Below are 5,876 nucleotides of genomic sequence, written 5' to 3'. Positions count from 1 at the left end.
GGTATGACAGATAGATCGGATATGAACTCCTTCATCGAGACTCCTTCATTTGCTGCTTCCGAAGCAGCTATGTACTCCGCTTCACACGTAGATCCCGCCACGACGCTTTGCTTAGAACTGCACCAACTGACAGCTCCACCGTTCAATATAAATATGTATCCGGTTTGTGACTTAGAGTCATCCGGATCAGTGTCAAAGCTTGCATCGACGTAACCATTTACGACGAGCTCTTTGTCACCTCCATAAACGAGAAACATATCCTTAGTCCTTTTCAGGTATTTCAGGATGTTCTTGACCGCTGTCCAGTGATCCACTCCTGGATTACTTTGGTACCTCCCTACTAAACTAATAGCAAGGCACACATCAGGTCTGGTACACAGCATTGCATACATAATAGAGCCTATGGCTGAAGCATAGGGAACAACTTTCATTTTCTCTCTATCTTCTGCAGTGGTCGGGCATTGAGTCTGACTCAACTTCACACCTTGTAACACAGGCAAGAACCCTTTCTTTGCTTGATCCATTTTAAACTTCTTCAAAACTTTGTCAAGGTATGTGCTTTGTGAAGTCCAATTAAGCGTCTTGATCTATCTCTATAAATCTTGATGCCCAATATATAACAGCTTCACCGAGGTCTTTCATTCAAAAACTCTTATTCAAGTATCCTTTTATGCTATCCAGAAATTCTATATCATTTCCAATCAGCAATATGTCATCCACATATAATATCAGAAATGCTACAGAGCTCCCACTCACTTTCTTGTAAATACAGGCTTCTCCAAAAGTCTGTATAAAACCGAATGCTTTGATCACACTATCAAAACGTTTATTCCAACTCCGAGAGGCTTGCACCAGTCCATAAATGGATCGCTGGAGCTTGCACACTTTGTTAGTTCCTTTTGGATCGACAAAACCTTCCGGTTGCATCATATACAACTCTTCTTCCAGAAATCCATTCAGGAATGCAGTTTTTACATCCATTTGCCAAATTTCATAATCATAAAATGCGGCAATTGCTAACATGATTCGGACAGACTTAAGCATCGCTACGGGTGAGAAGGTCTCATCATAGTCAATCCCTTGAACTTGTCGAAAACCTTTTGCAACAAGTCGAGCTTTATAGACAGTAACATTACCGTCAGCGTCAGTCTTCTTCTTGAAGATCCATTTATTCTCAATGGCTTGCCGATCATCGGGCAAGTCAACCAAAGTCCACACTTTGTTCTCATACATGGATCCCATCTCAGATTTCATGGCCTCAAGCCATTTTGCGGAATCTGGGCTCACCATCACTTCTTCATAGTTCGTAGGTTCGTCATGGTCTAGTAACATAACTTCCAGAAAAGGATTACCGTACCACTCTGGTGCGAATCTTACTCTAGTTGACCTACAAGGTTCAGTAACAACTTGATCTGAAGTTTCATGATCATCATCATTAACTTCCTCATTAATTGGTGTAGGTGTCACAGGAACCGGTTTCTGTGATGAACTACTTTCCAATAAGGGAGCAGGTACAGTTACCTCATCAAGTTCTACTTTCCTCCCACTCACTTCTTTCGAGAGAAACTCCTTCTCTAGAAAGATTCCGAATTTAGCAACAAAAGTCTTGCCTTCGGATCTGTGATAGAAGGTGTACCCAACAGTCTCTTTTGGGTATCCTATGAAGATACATTTTTCCGATTTGGGTTCGAGCTTATCAGGTTGAAGCTTTTTCACATAAGCATCGCAGCCCCAAACTTTAAGAAACAACAACTTTGGTTTCTTGCCAAACCACAGTTCATAAGGCGTCGTCTCAACGGATTTCGATGGTGCCCTATTTAACGTGAATGCAGCAGTCTCTAGAGCATAACCCCAAAACGATAGCGGTAAATCAGTAAGAGACATCATAGATCGCACCATATCTAGTAAAGTACGATTACTACGTTCGGACACACCATTACGCTATGGTGTTCTGGGTGGCGTGAGTTGCGAAACTATTCCGCATTGTTTCAAATGAAGACCAAACTCGTAACTCAAATATTCTCCTCCACGATCAGATCATAGAAACTTTATTTTCTTGTTACGATGATTTTCAACTTCACACTGAAATTCTTTGAACTTTTCAAATGTTTTAGACTTATGTTTCATTAAGTAGATATACCCACATCTGCTCAAATCATCTGTGAAGGTGAGAAAATAACGATATCCGCCGCGAGCCTCAACATTCATCGGACCACATACATCTGTATGTATGATTTCCAACAAATCTGTTGCTCGCTCCATAGTTCCGGAGAACGACGTTTTAGTCATCTTGCCCATGAGGCACGGTTCGCAAGTACCAAGTGATTCATAATCAAGTGGTTCCAAAAGTCCATCAGTATGGAGTTTCTTCATGCGCTTTACACCGATATGCCTAAACGGCAGTGCCACAAATAAGTTGCACTATCATTGTCAACTCTGCATCTTTTGGCTTCAATATTATGAATATGTGTATCACTACTATCGAGATTTAACAAAAATAGACCACTCTTTAAGGGTGCATGACCATAAAAGATATTACTCATATAAATAGAACAACCATTATTCTCTGATTTAAATGAATAACCGTCTCGCATCAAACAAGATCCAGATATAATGTTCATGCTCAACGCTGGCACCAAATAACAATTATTCAGGTCTAAAACTAATCCCGAAGGTAGATGTAGAGGTAGCGTGCCGACCGCGATCACATCGACTTTGGAACCATTTCCCACACGCATCGCCACCTCGTCCTTAGTCAATCTTTGCTTAGTCCGTAGTCCCTGTTTCGAGTTGCAAATATTAGCAACAGAACGAGTATTAAATACCCAGGTGCTACTGCAAGCATTAGTAAGGTACACATCAGTAAAATGTACATCACATATGTTCACCTTGCCATCCTTCTTATCCGCCAAATACTTGGGGCAGTTCCGCTTCCAGTGACCAGTCTGTTTGCAGTAGAAGCACTTAGTCCCAGGCTTAGGTCCAGACTTGGGTTTCTTCTCCTGAGCAGCAACTTGCTTGCTGTTCTTCTTAAAGTTCCCCTTCTTCTTCCCTTTGTCCTTTTTCTTGAAACTGGTGGTCTTATTGACCATCAACACTTGATGCTCCTTCTTGATTTCTACCTCCGCAGCCTTTAGCATTGCGAAGAGCTCGGGACTCGTCTTATCCATCCCTTGCATGTTATAGTTCATCACGAAGCTCTTGTAGCTTGGTGGCAGTGATTGAAGAATTCTGTCAATGACGCTATCATCCGGAAGATTAACTCCCAGTTGAATCAAGTGATTGTTATACCTAGACATTTTGAGTATATGCTCACTGACAGAACTATTCTCCTCCATCTTACAGCTGTAGAACTTATTGGAGACTTCATATCTCTCAATCCGGGCATTTGCTTGAAATATTAACTTCAACTCCTGGAACATCTCATATGCTCCATGACGTTCAAAATGTCGTTGAAGACCCGGTTCTAAGCCGTAAAGCATGGCACACTGAACTATCGAGCAGTCATCAGCTTTGCTCTGCCACACGTTCATAACATCTGGTGTTGCTCCTGCAGCAGGTCTGGCACATAGCCGTGCTTCCAGGACATAATTCTTCTGTGCAACAATGAGGACAATCCTCAAGTTACGGACCCGGTCCGTGTAATTGCTACCATCATCTTTCAACTTTGCTTTCTCAAGGAACGTATTAACGGAACAACAGCACGGGCCATCTATCTACAATCAACATAGACAAGCAAAATACTATCAGGTACTAAGTTCATGATAAACTTAAGTTCAATTAATCATATTACTAAAGAACTCCCACTTAGATAGACATCCGTCTAATCTTCTAAGTGATCACATGATCCAAATCAACTAAACCATGTCTGATCATCACGTGAGATGGAGTAGTTTCAATGGTGAACATCACTATGTTGATCATATCTACTATATGATTCACGCTCGACCTTTCGGTCTCCGTGTTCCGAGGCCATATCTGTTATATGCTAGGCTCGTCAAGTTTAACCTGAGTATTCCGCGTGTGCAACTGTTTTGCACCCTTTGTATTTGAACGTAGAGCCTATCACACCCGATCATCATGTGGTGTCTCAGCACGAAGAACTTTCGCAACGGTGCATACTTAGGGAGAACACTTATACTTTGATAATTTAGTGAGGGATCATCTTATAATGCTACCGTCAATCAAAGCAAGATAAGATGCATAAAAGATAAACATCACATGCAATCAATATAAGTGATATGATATGGCCATCATCATCTTGTGCTTGTGATCTCCATCTCCGAAGCACCGTCATGACCACCATCGTCACCGGCGCGACACCTTGATCTCCATCGTAGCGTCGTTGTCGTCTCGCCAATCTTATGCTTCTACGACTATCGCTACCGCTTAGTGATAAAGTAAAGCATTACAGGGTGATTGCATTGCATACAATAAAGCGACAACCATATGGCTCCTGCCAGTTGCCGATAACTCGGTTACAAAACATGATCATCTCATACAATAAAATTTAGCATCATGCCTTGACCATATCACATCACTACATGCCCTGCAAAAACAAGTTAGACGTCCTCTACTTTGTTGTTGCAAATTTTACGTGGCTGCTACGGGCTTAGCAAGAACCGTTCTTACCTACGCATCAAAACCACAATGATAGTTTGTCAAGTTGGTGCTGTTTTAACCTTCGCAAGGACCGGGCGTAGCCACACTCGGTTCAACTAAAGTTGGAGAAACTGACACCCGCCAGCCACCTGTGTGCTAAGCACGTCGGTAGAACCAGTCTCGCGTAAGCGTACGCGTAATGTCGGTCCGGGCCGCTTCATCCAACAATACCGCCGAACCAAAGTATGACATGCTGGTAAGCAGTATGACTTATATCGCCCACAACTCACCTGTGTTCAACTCGTGCATATGACATCTACGCATAAAACCAGGCTCGGATGCCACTGTTGGGGAACGTAGTAATCTCAAATTTTTTCCTACGCACACGCAAGATCATGGTGATGCATAGCAACGAGAGGGGAGAGTGTGTCCACATACCCTCGTAGACCGAAAGCGAAAGCGTTAGCACAACGCGGTTGATGTAGTCGTACGTCTTCACGATCTGACCGATCAAGTACCGAACGCACGGCACCTCCGAGTTCAGCACACGTTCAGCCCGATGACGTCCCTCGAACTCTGATCCAGCCGAGTGTTGAGGGAGAGTTTCTTCAGCACGACGGCGCGGTGACGATGATGATGTTCTACCGACGCAGGGCTTCGCCTAAGCACCACTACGATATTATCGAGGTGGACTATGGTGGAGGGGGGCACCGCACACGGCTAAAAGATCAATGATCAATTGTTGTGTCTTTGGGGTGCCCCCTGCCCCCGTATATAAAGGAGCAAGGGGGGGGGGAGGCGGTCGGCCAGGAGAGGGGCGCGCCAGGAGGAGTCCTACTCCCACCGGGAGTAAGACTCCCTCCCTTCCTTGTTGTATTAGGAGAAGGGGGAAAGAGGAGGAGGAGAAGAAGGAAAGGGGCGCCCCCCCTCCTTGTCCAATTCGGACTAGAGGGGGAGGGGCGCGTGGCCTGGCCTGGCCGCCCCTCCTCTTCTCCACTAAGGCCCATGTAGGCCCATTAATCCCCCCCCCCGGGGGGGGGGGGTTCTGGTAACCCCTGGTACTCCGGTATATATCCGATAACCCCCGGAACCATTCCGGTGTCCGAATATAGTCGTCCAATATATCAATCTTCATGTCTCGACCATTTTGAGACTCCTCGTCATGTTCGTGATCACATCCGGGACTCCGAACAACCTTCGGTACATCAAAACATATAAACTCACAATATAACTGTCGTCGAAACTTTAAGCGTGCGGACCCTACGGGTTCGAGA

Source organism: Triticum aestivum, chromosome 5D (assembly GCF_018294505.1).
Source record: "Triticum aestivum cultivar Chinese Spring chromosome 5D, IWGSC CS RefSeq v2.1, whole genome shotgun sequence".
Classification (NCBI taxonomy): domain Eukaryota; kingdom Viridiplantae; phylum Streptophyta; class Magnoliopsida; order Poales; family Poaceae; genus Triticum; species Triticum aestivum.
The sequence above is the reverse complement of the archived record's forward strand: the minus strand, read 5'-3'. Positions refer to the sequence as shown.